The sequence below is a fragment of the Bubalus kerabau genome, chromosome 7, assembly GCF_029407905.1.
Source record: "Bubalus kerabau isolate K-KA32 ecotype Philippines breed swamp buffalo chromosome 7, PCC_UOA_SB_1v2, whole genome shotgun sequence".
NCBI lineage: Eukaryota > Metazoa > Chordata > Mammalia > Artiodactyla > Bovidae > Bubalus > Bubalus kerabau.
This window is the reverse complement of record NC_073630.1, coordinates 51,665,570-51,679,686: the sequence shown is the minus strand read 5'-3', so window position 1 is coordinate 51,679,686 and position 14,117 is coordinate 51,665,570. Positions and strand designations below refer to the sequence as shown.

At 35.2% G+C, this 14,117-nt stretch overlaps 1 long non-coding RNA gene across 1 annotated transcript in view; it reads left to right on the top strand.

Annotated features, from left to right (window-relative positions):
• LOC129657199 (uncharacterized) overlaps positions 1-12,011 on the top strand; it is a 43,988-nt gene extending 31,977 nt beyond the window's left edge. Inside the window, exon 3 of the long non-coding RNA XR_008716600.1 lies at positions 11,897-12,011. This is a non-coding gene — a long non-coding RNA (uncharacterized LOC129657199). The remainder of the gene's footprint in view (positions 1-11,896) is intronic.
• Positions 12,012-14,117: the final 2,106 nt, after the last annotated feature.

The window sequence follows — 14,117 nt, the reverse complement described above, 5'->3', positions numbered from 1 at the left end:
TGAAAATAATAAGCACTTGTATTTATTTGATTTATCTCATTTAATATTCACAACTCAAGCACTGTTGCTATATGCATTTTCTAATTTCACATGCATTTACTGAGTTTTGATTGATTTCCCCAAACAAAACCTGTAGGATTGTGATGAAGTTTCAGTTTGAACAAATGTCCTTTGATTCTCCGATTGTTTCGATCACTCACAGAAGATTTTTTTTTTTCCCTTGACTTAGTGGCAGCAAGTGAACTGTTCTGCATAGCTAGTAAATATCTGAAGAAAAACCAATTGTGATATTAATTCACCTTCATAAGATCTCTTTATCTGCATAAATATGCCCTAATTTCTACATGGTAGTTTACAGCACTCAAAATTCAAATTTCAACAAGTTGACCTTTTATTTTCTTTTCCACTCAAAAGCTATGACTTTTGCCCTCATGCAGTTTTCTTGACATTCTGCTTGTGAGGGCAGAATCAGTCGTGAGGGCAGAGTCAGTGCTTACATTTTTAATCTAATTAAGAGCATTTTTAAGACTTCTACAGCATTTGGGGGCTTAGAATGAATCAAATTTCATTTCCTCATTTTATGGAAATAAAATACAAGTCTCATGACTTCACAGAGTACTGTTTTTTTTTTTTTTAACACATCCATCCGAGAATTTTTTTTAATTTTTGTGTTCACTTTAGGGAAAACAATTTATGCATTTCCCAGTTTTATTTTGAGTAGATTTAGTTACTTTAATTCTAATCACATTTTGAAAGGTCCCTTAGAAAATAGCATGAACATGGAGTTAAGTGGAAACAGGAGAATAGTGGAAAACTATTTGAACTCACAACCCAGTATAACTGCACCTAAAAAGTTGCCATTAGACTTCAGCTTCTAGTAACACATATTTCAATGAGTTTTAATATTTAGTTCATTCTTATTTTGAACCAAAACCTGGCTCCCTGAAATCTGCTTCTGATCATTGATTTTCCAATCAGAATCAAAGCAAACTTGATTCTTCTGTACAATGCCACTTCATTGATTTGAAATCACTGAGAATACTTCTAACCTAAGTCCCTTAAATTCCTCTACTGCATCTCATTATAACTTATATCCTGTCCTTGATGATTAAACTGCTAGAGTTTCTTAAGTTTGTCAAAGTCATCCATGATATAGGGTGCTCTTTACCAAAAGAGCACTGAGAATATAGTTGGGAGTATAATGTAGAGTTGCACAGCCTTGAATTATATAAACACTAATTCAAAATCTGCATGCAGCTTTTTTAACCCCTCACAAGAAAAGCTATTAAGTAACCCATTTGCCCATAGAACTGAAAAAAAATTAATACAGTAAATTAAAAGATAAAATGTATAACAATATAATTTTTCATATTCAATTACTGCTCTGTTTCCATTTGGGTCACAAAGTTTAAAATTGTATATATATAAAAGGAAAGACCACTCAGACATGCAAGATCATGCTTTTGATATTAGTTACAGAAACCCAGTTTTAGTACAGGATAACTCTAACTCAACCTGACACATGGTCTTTGAATTTTCAGCTACCAAAAATGAGTCCGTTTTTTTGTTGTTGTTGTTGTTGTTTGTTTGTTTTTAATTTGGGCTTAGTAAAATGACTCAGTCAAGCTTACACAGCTAGATAGTCAGAGGGCCATGAGCACTTTTATATCCTGCCATGTTTTTGGCTACAATTTGGTATTTCTAGTTGGCAATCACCTGCTCCTCTGTAAGACAATGAATCCTATGGCTGACTCCAATACTGACAATAGGATCTATGATCCCAGGTATCTCCTGATCAACAAAAATGGTGTAATTGATCAGATCTCTGGAGAGTAAGCATGGTGAATAGCAGTGGATTAACTCTGTAACTCCAATGATATCTCAAGTCTGAACAAATTTTAACAACCTTCTGAGTCTCAGTCACCACAACCACCTTGCCCTCCAAGACACAAACACATGGAAGAAATTTCTCCTCACCCCTTCTGAGACAATGCTGGGAAGTTAATAGAGTTCCTTATAGAGTTAAGATCTGCTTGTTACAGACAGTTTTCTCATTATTGTAAAGCATGTTAGTTTGGTTTTCCTGTAAGTTCTCAATCTTCTCTTGGTATTAGTTACTGGGGTACCTGATAATTCACCTCAAATATGTCCCTTGTCAGGTATTTACCAAGCTTTTTAGACATTAGGCCCTTATTTCTAAATCTAGTTACAAATCTGATTTACCTATGACTCAGGGGATGGAGTAGATAAACAGAATAAGACATTATTTTAGTACTTCTTTATGAGCTTCTGTTTTATATTTTAATATTTAATGCTTCTCTTCAGCTTTCTCTTTTCTTAGATATATGTTGTTTTCATTTTTCTTCAGGGACTCTATTTTTCCTAAGAGTTAATCATTTTTATGGCTTTCATTATTGACTAAAAGGCAGAACACATAAGCACAATATTTCTCGTACTTAACATCTGACAAAAATGCAATGTTTGATGACTACCATAATGCTACCAACTCAAGTGTTATTTCTCTGGGAAAACTAACATTTCAAGGACAATGTAAGGGACTGATAAGAATATGAAACACTAGCTAATTCAGCCAGTTTTCACACTCACTGAATCTCCTAACTATAGGAGATGTTATTGATAGTGGCTAAAATATATGTGACATATAGGCTCAATTACTCTCTGAGTATTCACTGTACTTAGTGGTTCTTCAGTTCATTTGGAAGTCTCAGGTTTAGGAGAGTCTTATGATTCGTAATGAAGTCAATTTTTGCTGGATAGCTCTGTATGTTAGAGGTTCATTTTAGTGTTATCTCTTTGCAATCTCACTTTTTACTCCTAATATACCCCTTTGTGTCACACAGAGGGGAAAAATCTAATTCTCATATCTCCTGACTAGATATCATTTCACCACTGAGTCTTCATATAACCTAACCTAAAAGTTATCTGTCCTTCGTTCTTATAATATATAACAAATAAAAGAACATAGCTTAGGTTTAAGAGGTCATACTCTGGACCTAATATCTGGGAGCTTCACCATTTATAAACTATGTGAATTTGGGTAAATTATTTAATCTTTCTGTCTCAATTTTATCTCCTGTAAAGTGTGAATAATAGGATAATTACAATAATATATTTCTTATTAGATTGGCAAGGAGAATTGAATTATTGTGTCCAATAAAAGGTAAAAATATTATTTCAAAATGCATATAAAATAAAGCATGTTTCAAACAATTTTTAAGAAAATGGAAACCATTAGGCTATGATCTCTGATATTAGAATATTTAGCTAAAAAAAAACCAATAATAAATATATAATTTGAAAATTACTTGATAAATGATGGGAAATTAAGTCATACATTGCTAAATAACCCATGAGTCAACCAGTTTATAATTATACTGAATGCTTAGTCATAGCTGAAATTAGAAGTACTTTGAGCTGATACATAATAAAAATATAATTTTGGAAAAGCATTAGGGTCATGAAGAGAAAAGATATTTACCTTCAAATACATATATATATTTTTAAAAGGAAGACAAATTATCTAATCATCCATTGCAAGAAGGTAGTAAAAGAACAGCAAATTATTTTGAAAGAAAGATAAGGAAAACAACAAAAAATAGCATAAATTATTAAAAAGATAGACTCTCCAAACCAAAGTTTGATTGGTTTAAAAAATTAGTGAAATGATCCCTGTCAAAACTGAGAATAATTGTGTAGGCAAAAGGAAGTATAATGATTGGGTGTGGGATGTAAATTGGGCAAGTAAAGTAAGAATATTGGGAGGAATGATAGGTGTATTTCCTCCTGACCTACCTACTGCTCTTGCAAATTGATCCAATATGCACTGCTTTATATCCTAATCCCAAACCAAAGAGCTAGGAAGTTTATGTCTACTCTTCCGTTCTCCCATTGATAATCCCAAATTATTTAACAAAGATCACAGGAATCTACCAATATATGGATTTCATTGGTGGTTTACAATCCTTACTAACTCAAGCATTAAGCACTTGAATAAACATGATGATATTTCTCATAGTCATTCTGGAATCACAATTCTTTTTTCTGTTCTTTTCTCTCTCTCTTTCCCCTTTGTTCTTCAATTCCTTCCACCACTTCCCTTGCTACTTTTCATCACTCCTTGTTTTTTTCTTCCTCTCTTTACTTCCTTCCATAAAGATTTAAGAAGCATGCAGCATCTGACAGGACCCTAGGGATTTCAAGTTGAACAGAGGAGTCCCTGCCATCAAGAACCTACAGCCAGTGAGGATAACACAAGTAGAAGCATGAAAGACAGATACAGCATTTCTTTTAGCATCAGCTCTCTGAATGTATCATCATATTTTATCATCATACTAACCCTCTGGTACTAATATCACTTTCACTTTACAAATGAAAATAAAGTGAAGAAGATAAAGAATGGACCTATGATTTTGCTGAAAATGAATACTGAAACAGGGATTAAGCCTAGACAATCTGTAAATATTACTACTGTAGGCAAGCTTCCAAATTTAAGATCATGTACAGGACTTTCCAGGTGGCCCTAATGGTAAAGAACCTGCCTGTCAATGCAGGAGATATAAGAGACATAGATTTGATCCCTGGGTCCAGAAGATCTCCTGGAGGAGGACACGGCAACCCATTCCAGTATTCTTTCCTGGAGAATTCCATGGACAGAGGAGGCTGTCCTCTGTCCATAGCCTGTAGTCCATGGCAGGCTACAGTCCATGGGGTTGCAAAGAGTCGGACACAACTGAAGCGACTTAGCATGCACACATGATCTTTTCATTTTTACTGAGTTCCATCTCATTTCTTTCATGGCTCTTTCATGCCCAACAATATGTGGGACACCTGACAATCTGTCCCACAAAATGCACTACCATCAGAATCACAAGTTTTGAAAGACTGCTGATATATCAGGTTCACAAGGCCAAGGTTTAAGTTATATGCTTGCCATTTCTCTTTTCTTTTTGGACCTCAGTATTTCCCTGGTAGCTCAGATGGTAAAGCGTCTGCCTACAATGAGGAAGACCCAGGTTCAATCCCTGGGTCAGGAAGATGTCCTGAAGAAGGAAATAGCAACCGACTCCAGTATTCTTGTCTGGAAAATCCCAGGAATGGAGGATCCTGGTAGGCTATGGTCCATGGGGTCGCAAAGAGTCAGACATGACTGAGCAACTTCACTTTCACTTTCTTATTCTAAGACAGAGAACTTTATTTTTTTGAGATGAACTGATTTTTTCCCTATATTTTCATCTTTGAATTTCCCTGATATGCAAATGTGTAAAATATTTATTTACTTACAAGTTTGGACTCGTATGCTATAACATTGGAAATATATATTGTATAATGTTTTTCTATTTAACTTATCTCTTTCCCTGAGACATGGAGGGAAGATGTGGTGGAAAAGTTGAATGCTGGGAAAAGTTGCAGAAGTTAAATATGAGAAGCAAACAACAACAACAAATTAAGAAGGTATCTAAAGTGATGTTGAAGTTAGTAAAAACCACAGAAATTTAAGAGACAAATATATGAAAGCCATGGAACACTGATTTTAAAATAGCTTTGGAAATATAAAACCCAGAAAATAAACCCTGGATAACAGTATGATTAGGTGGTTGTAAATAAATTAGTGGATTATATTTTAAGATTTTTGATTGTCTGTGTCACTTTACTTTCACGTGTGTGTAACAAAGCAAACCACACCGAAGCCAAAAACACTCATGCAATTTATCCCTTCCTGGGTTGATAAATTGAAGTCGGCTTAGGTGGTAGGTGCTAACCTGTGTCAAGCTCAGCTGAGTTCAGCTGCACTCACTCAAGCATCAGTTTAGCCTGCAGCCAGTTTGGCTAGAGGCTGGTTCATTTATGTTCACCATAGTCAGTTTCTCTTCCTTTAGTCGGCTATCTTAGTCTTGTTTACATACCCCTGCCAAAAATCTGCATGTGGTTTTTAGTCCCCATCATAGGCAATTATAAAGACATTGCCTGATGAGCCTGAGGGAAAAGGTGCCCTTCAAGCACCAGACTTGGGTTACAGCCAGTGCTTTGTAGCTTTTGAAGTGAGTTGTGATCAAGGGCACAGGCCCCACGATGCTCTTGAATTTATCTGCGTTTCTAGCCCTGGTGCCTCCATTCAGAGGCCTCTTTATCTAAAGGCAGAAGCCAAGATCTTTGGCAAGTCCTCTATGTAGAGCAAGACAGGAAAAATACACTTTGAAGACATGTTTCCACTTTGACTCAGTACTTAACACTTTTGTCTGTATCCTCTGTCCCTTCCACCTCCAGCACTTGCTTGAACTCCAGGTCCATAAAACTACAAGAAATTTTGGTTGGGGCTCCAGCAGTGAGGTGACCCCTTAGATCTGTGTTGATCCATCTGGCCCTCAGTCTTCAAGGAAAAAGGAAAAGTCCAAGCCTTTTTCAGTTTAGCCTCTTCCTTACATTATTTCAGGAAGCAATTAAAGATTTGACTGCCCTCTCATTCTGACTTGTCTTAATCCGTTAGTCCCACACCTGGCAGCTCAGCTCAGTTCACTTCTTTGCAGCTCAGCAGAGCTCTAGACAGGACTTCAAAGTGCAGAAATGGAATCAAGACCCAGATTTCCAGCTCAAATGATGTTGCCTTCTCAGTTTGGTCAAGTCAGTCACCCTGGATTAAAGAAAAAGAGACTCATATAATGGAGGAACTATAATGAATAGTAGACATTACACATTCTACAATGTGTAATTGTAGACACTCGACACTGTAGTTTTATGGCACAATTCAGAGCTCTATCATCTGCTCTTTCCTATTTGTTATTTCTTGTTTATCAGTTGTATTATTCATCTGTTCAAATATATTCATAACTAAAGGTATGACTACAGTGTAGAATTTTAATTCTGGGACCAGAAAAGTAAAGTCACAGAATCTCCAGATAGAAAGGAGAAGTAAAACTGAGGGCTCAAATTCATAGCTAAAAAACTGGGAGTGATTCTTTCAAGAGGAAAAAATTAGTTTTAAGATTGTCAGGTGAGTGTATTCTCCTTGGTTCTGTCTCATCTCAACAAAAATTTGAAGCGACAGACCTTAGAACGTTCAGCGTGTCATAGTTCTTGGACAGACCATCTTACAGCTCTCAGGTCTCGAACAGACCATGTTATAGCTCTTAGACAGATCAGTGTTACAGCTCCATGTTACAGCTCTATTTTATTCAGAAAACAGCAGGAAAATCCATCCTCACGCGAGGCATGAGGGTATGCTGACCCAAAGATGCGAAGAGAAGAGAGTGGGGAAGAGTGCCAGCGTGCGGGGGTGGGGGGTGGGGGAGCGGAGAGAGAGACCCCTGGCCCTTTGGCTCCTCTTTTTATATGTTTTTTCCTCCCCCTGGGCCTGCCCTATGTAAATTGGGATAGCAAGGAGTGCTGTGTGTTCTACCTGACGTCCTCACTCCAGTCCTTGGAGCTTCCTTTGTTCTATTTTCAAGGGCTTTTCCCTTCCTTGTCTTTTAGCCACCGCCATTCTAGACTCCTGTTTCCTATTCTAACTACCTAACAAGATAATAGTCATAGAAGAAGGAATAATATTGTTTTACATTATCCCAAAGGGAAGAATTATATAAAATGTACAAACTAAGAAATCAAGATTTAAATTTTTAATATGGAAGACATTTGTAACAATTACAACCTTCTGAAAATAGAATAGAGTGACTTGCAAAAAACTGATGGAGATGTAGAATGACTGAAATATCAGAGATATTAAAATGAGAAAACTTTTAATATCTTTTACAATTTGCTTCTTTGGTTTTATGTCCTGTCCTTTTATTTTTTAAATCTACTTTTTCATTAAGCTTTTCTTACTCCATCAAACCAAATTAAAATATATAAATATAAGTAAATGAATTATTTTTAGAGGAAATGAATAGAAAATTAAATTATGTTTCACATACATGTTAATTATTTAGAGATGCACTCACCAGGTTTATGTGTGCATGCAAGTATATGAGTGTTAAAGTATACATTGGAAGGAACTGGAAAGTGGAATATTTGTTCTCATTACATGTAGCCTGCATTCCTTTTTAAAAAGGATATGATTTTGCCATTGATATAAAGCTATACCTTTATCAAGGTAGATGTATTTGGTATTAAGGTAGCACTTGACTTCAGGATAAGGTGCAATATTTTTGTGCAGTTTTAGGAATTCTTTCAATTTCTGAGGAGCATATTTTACTAACTGAAAATTATGTTAGCATTAACTCAAATGAAATTAATCTTTGACTTTTGGCATTACTATATGTGTAAATGTGAGCACACTACACTTTAGCTTCTTCATTAGTAAAGTGAGGATAACAAGATTAACACTATTTTAAGATTTTTGTGTTTTCATTGACAAAGTATGCAAAAAAAAGTGCATTTTGCATTATAGCTTACAGAAAATAAATGATCAATAAATGTTATTTACTTATAACTATTGTCATCATGATCATCATTATAGTTACCATTACTTTAATTATAAAATTATATGATATAATAATGCAAAGTACAGACTTTGGAATCCATCATTCTGGATTCAAATCTTAGTTCAATCACTGAATAGCTGGTAACTATAGATAATTTAAGTCATCTATATTTCAGTTTTCTCATCTGTAAGAGAAGAATCATATTACCAAGTTATTATAGTTGTGTGAGTATTCAACTGATTGATGTAAAATTCTTAGAATTATGCCAGTGGTCATGTATAGATGTGAGAGTTGGACTGTGAAGAAAGCTGAGGGCTGAAGAATTGATTCTTTTGAACTGTGGTGTTGGAGAAGATTCTTGAGAGTCCTTTGGACTACAAGGAGATCCAACCAGTCCATCCTAAAGGTGATGGGTGCTAGGTGTTCATTGGAAGGACTGATGTTGAAGCTGAAACTCCAGTACTTTGGCCACCTGATGCGAAGAGCTGACTCATTGGAAAAAACTCTGATGTTGGTAAAGATTGAGAACAGGAGGAGAAGGGGACAAGAGAGGATGAGATGGTTGGATGGCATCACCAACTCAATGGACATGGGTTTGGGTGGACTCCAGGAGTTAGTGATGGAGAGGGAGGCCTGGTGTGCTGTGGTTTATGGGGTCACAAAGAGTCGGACACAACTGAGCGACTGACTGAACTGAACTGAACCAAACTGATGCCAGAACCATAGCAAATACTCCAAAAGGTAAATAACTATTATTAGACTTACTATGATGGAATTTGCTTTTTATCATCATTGCATCAGAAGAGGTAATTTCTTGAAGAAATGGTAATCAAGACTGCAGGCATGAGTTTTTTTGTTGTTGTTGTTAGTTTCCTTCATAAAAGGCATCTAAATATTCCTATAATTTATAATTTATTGATCCACATGCTATGTAACAAATAATACAACAGATGGAAATAAATGAACCAAAAATTATAAAGCACAATTATATACTTGTGTTGGTTAGAGCTTTTAATCAATAATCTTCTGTTAAATATTAGATACTTAAGCTTCTTTCTTTTTTCAATATTTGTTTGTCAAAAATGTGTGAGAATCAAGGTTATAGCAGGAACTATAATTTCCTGATCTATTTTCTCATTGAGCTTACAGTCTAACAAAATAGTAAAATATTAAAATCATTGAAAAAAATATATGTTGGTGTCTAGTTTTAATTATCCTGGAGATGTTGATGTAGTAATAAAAAAATGAAAAGATCTAATTTAGATTTAGAGTGAAAAAGAAAAAAAAAAAAACCTAGAATATCTTTACACTTCCTCATCTAAATTTTCTCCTTGAATCAATCACTTATGAAACTTTTCCACAATATAGCTTCCAATTCTGTCTTCACAACATTCACCTTTTATTGAGAGCCTTTACCCATTCTTCAAAACAGAATCATTTTCTAATTGTTTATAAGTCTCACTCTCTCTAGATCATATTTTCAATGAGGGCAGTGGCCCATGGAATTAGTTTCATGGAATTATCAATTGTAGCATGGACTTAAAGAAAGTAAATGGTTTCATTAAGTGGAATTATAGAGATACTATTATTCATCCATGACTTAGGACCTGAAATACAATGATAATTTGTATGTTGAAAGAGTAAGCAATTGCTAGTTAAGAAAGAAAACTTGAATTATGTTCACAAAATAAAGTCACATTCTCTGCTGTTAAAAAAGAGAGGTCATGGGTTATTCAATAAGCCAATTGGCTTATAATTTGCATGTAATCTGATTATCTGAAATACAATCTTCACTTTTTTTTTTTTCATAAATAAATTGTACTACTGTATTGGTCTGTTTTAATTTCCCTAGTTCTAGAGACAGGCATGAGACATGGAGGGAATGCTTTATGATCTTTGAAGAGCCAGTATATGTTATTTCAAAAGTGTTTAGAATAGAAAAAAGAAAAGGAAAAAATAAAAAATTCCCTTAGGTAACATTTTTTTTTTCCCCAAATACTAGTGTGGTAATAGCTAGACCCACATTATTAAAAGGGTTTATTGATTTTTTTTAGAGAAGTAACCTAACAATTTCATTCACAACATTTTAAAGTATAGGAGTTTATTTCACTTGCATCATGATCCTGTGAGAGTTTTAGAGATTTCCCAAAGGCTGTTACATAAGTCAGGAAATCAAAACAATCTTCCTGAGATTTTCTAAATATTATCCATTACTCCCATTGTTCATTATACACTCTGCTGCTGCTAAGTCTCTTCAGTCGTGTCCAACTCTGTGCAACCCCATAGATGGCAGCCCACCAGGCTCCTCCGTCTCTGGGATTCTCCAGGCAAGAACACTGGAGTGGGTTGCCATTTCCTTCTCCAATGCATGAAAGTGAAAAGCGAAAGTGAAGTCGCTCAGTCGTGTCCAACTCTTAGCGACCCCATGGACTGCAGCCTACCAGGCCCCTCAGTCCATGGGATTTTCCAGGCAAGAGTACTGGAGTGGGTTGCCATTGCCTTCTCCGATTATACACTCTACTATAACTCTTACTTTGATTTCGTTTCTCAATTACCTTAAAAATGATTTAAGAATGAGTCTTACATATAAAAACAAAATACCCTCTACTCTTTTTATCAGTAGAGTGTGTCTAGTTCTATAGATGTATCACTTTTGATGTTTTTAATGGTAACTTTTTTTGAGAATGCACAGCAAAAAAATACAAGCCACGCCAACAGTTTATCCTCTAGTATCTACCAATGATTAGAGTTTTGAATCAGAAATAAAATGAAATAACTTTTTAAATTAATAGGCTGCACAAAGGGATTACACATTTCAGTCAGCATATATATATATATTTTATATATATATATATTATATATATATATATAATGGGTGTAATTACTTTCTCAATAAATGAAAAATACACACCATATCAAATACTCTGAGTGGAATAAATTAAACCACTCCTAAATTTGCAAATGTTTCTATTCCATTTTTAGTTACTTATTATTATTATTTGCTTAATGCTTATCCTAATATATTCAAATTGGAGTAATCATAAGACAAACCCATGTAATCATCATTTGGTTCTGGAATATTCTCTGTCAATATTTCTGCCAACTGACTGATAAACTACTTCCCAAATACAGCATTTTTTAAAATTTATTTGAATTAAAATGTATTTTATAGAGCCAGTCTGAGTCTCTATAATTTTATCCAGTAGTCAAATTAATTTGCCTATGTTTTGATTTATTTATTCATTTAAAATAAAATGATTGGTTATCAAATTCTAGTATCATTAATGATGAGCAAGACAGACTGGGTTTCCATTCCCCTGAAGATTTAAGTCTAGTATGAGTATTGATCAAATAATTCACAAAATAATGAGAAATTACTAGTATGATAAATACTTGAAGAAATGGTTTAGATTCCAGGGTAATCTTTTTTTTTTTTTTTTGGCAATCTTTACTGGTTGAAGAGAAGTCAATGGAGTGAAGGGGGAAAGGAGAAGTCAATGTGAAGAATTGGTATTTATAAAGGCCCTTTTGGAATACAAGAGAGCAGAGCACAGATTGGAGAGACATTTATAAGGTAAAATATGCATATGGGTAGGTCATGAGGAGGAGTCAAAGATGAAACTCAAGTCTGTGTACAGTGGAACAGAATGGATAGTCGTGGTAGCATAAAATAAATACAATAAATGCAAAAGTTGTAAAGAAAACTAATAAAGAATAAAATAAGATACCAATAAAATATGAAATTTAAGTAACACAGAAATAAGTAATCAAGACAAAAGTTGATTTTTGGTGGCAAGACTGAAAACAGTGAACAAACCTCTAAAATACCAACCAGCAAAAAAAGAAAAGAATTCACAAGTCAGTAACATTATACATAAAAAGGACATCTTAACTATAGTGTGGCCTAACCTGGAAAATGGCCGAGCAGAAGTATGTGCGCTCATCTTCTCCTGAGAGATCTCTAAAACCGAAACTTGCTGCTGAGCAAGCGTCGACTAGAGAATGTTGGATCCCACCAAAAAAAGATACTCCATGTACAAGGGCAAAGGAAAAGCCCCAGCAAGATGGTAGGAGGGGCGAAGTCATGTTTAGAATGAAACTTCTTACCCGCCAGAGACACTCAGAGGGCTCAAACAAGCTTTGTGCACACCAGGATCCAGAGACCCCACAGAGACTGAGCCCGAAATGTGTTTGAGTATCTCCTATGACGGTCTGGGTCAGCAGTGGCCTGCCACACTCATAGTAAATAAAAGAGTCCAAAATGCAGTACCTGGATGCAATCTCAAAAACAACGGAATGATCTCTGTTTCCAAACATGCAATATCACAGTAATCCAGGTCTATGCTCCAGCCAACAATGCTGAAGAAGCTACAATTGAATGGTTCTATGAAGACTTGCAAGAACTTCTAAAACTAACACCAAAAAAAAAAAAAAAAGATGTCCTTTTCATTATAGGGGACTGGAATGCAAAAGTAGGAAGTCAAGGGATACTTGGAATAATAGGCAAATTTGACCTTGGAGTACAAAACAAAGCAGGTCAAAGGCTAACAGAGATGTGCCAAGAGAACACACTGGTCACAGCAAACACCCTCTTCAGACAACACAAGAGAAAACTCTACACATGGACATCACCATATGGTCAATACCAAAATCAAATTGATTATATTCTTTGTAGGCAAAGGTGGTCTACACAGTCAAAAAGCACAAGACCATGAGCTGACTGTGGCTCAGATCATGAATTCTTTATTGCCAAATTCACTCTTAAATTGAAGAAAATAGGGAAGACCACTAAATCAAGTCCCTTAAGATTATACAGTGGATGAGACAAATAGATTCAAGGGATTAGATCTGATAGAGTTCCTGAAGAACTATAGACAGAGGTTTATGACATTGTATAAGAGGTAGTGATCAAGACCATTCCCAAGGAAGAAAAATGAAAAAGGCAAAATGGCTGTCTGAGGAGGCATTACAAATAGCTGAGAAAATAAGAGAATCAAAAGGTAAAGGAGAAAAGGAAATATATGTCCATTTGAATGCAGAGTTCCAAAGAATACCAAAGAGAAATAAATAAGCCTCCCTCAGTGATCAGTGCAAAGACGTAGAGGAAAGCAATAGAATGGGAAAGGCTAGAGATCTCTTCAAGAAAATTAGAGATACCAAGGGAATATTTCATGCAAAGATGGGCTCAATAAAGGACAGAAATTGTATGGACCTAACAGAAGCAGAAGATATTAAGAAAAGGTGGCAAGAATACACAGAACTATACAAAAAAAAAAAAAAATCTTCAGGACCCAGACAATCACAATGGTGTGATCACTGACCTAGAGTCAGACATCCTGGAATGTAAAGTCAAGTGAGCCTTAGTAAGCATCACTATGAACAAAGCTAGTGGAGATGGCGGAATTCAGTTGAGCTATTTCAAATCCTAAAAGAAGATACTGTGAAAGTGCTGCACTCAATATGCCAGCAAATTAGGAAAACACAGCAATGGCCACAGGACTGGAAAAGGTCAGTTTTCATTCCAATCCCAAAGAAAGGCAATGACAAGAATATTCAAACTACTGCACAATTGTACTCATCTCACATGCTAGTAAAATAATGCTAAAAATTCTCCAAGCCAGGCTTCAACAGTACACAAACAGTGAACTTCCAGATGTTCAAGCTGGATGTATAAAAGTCAGA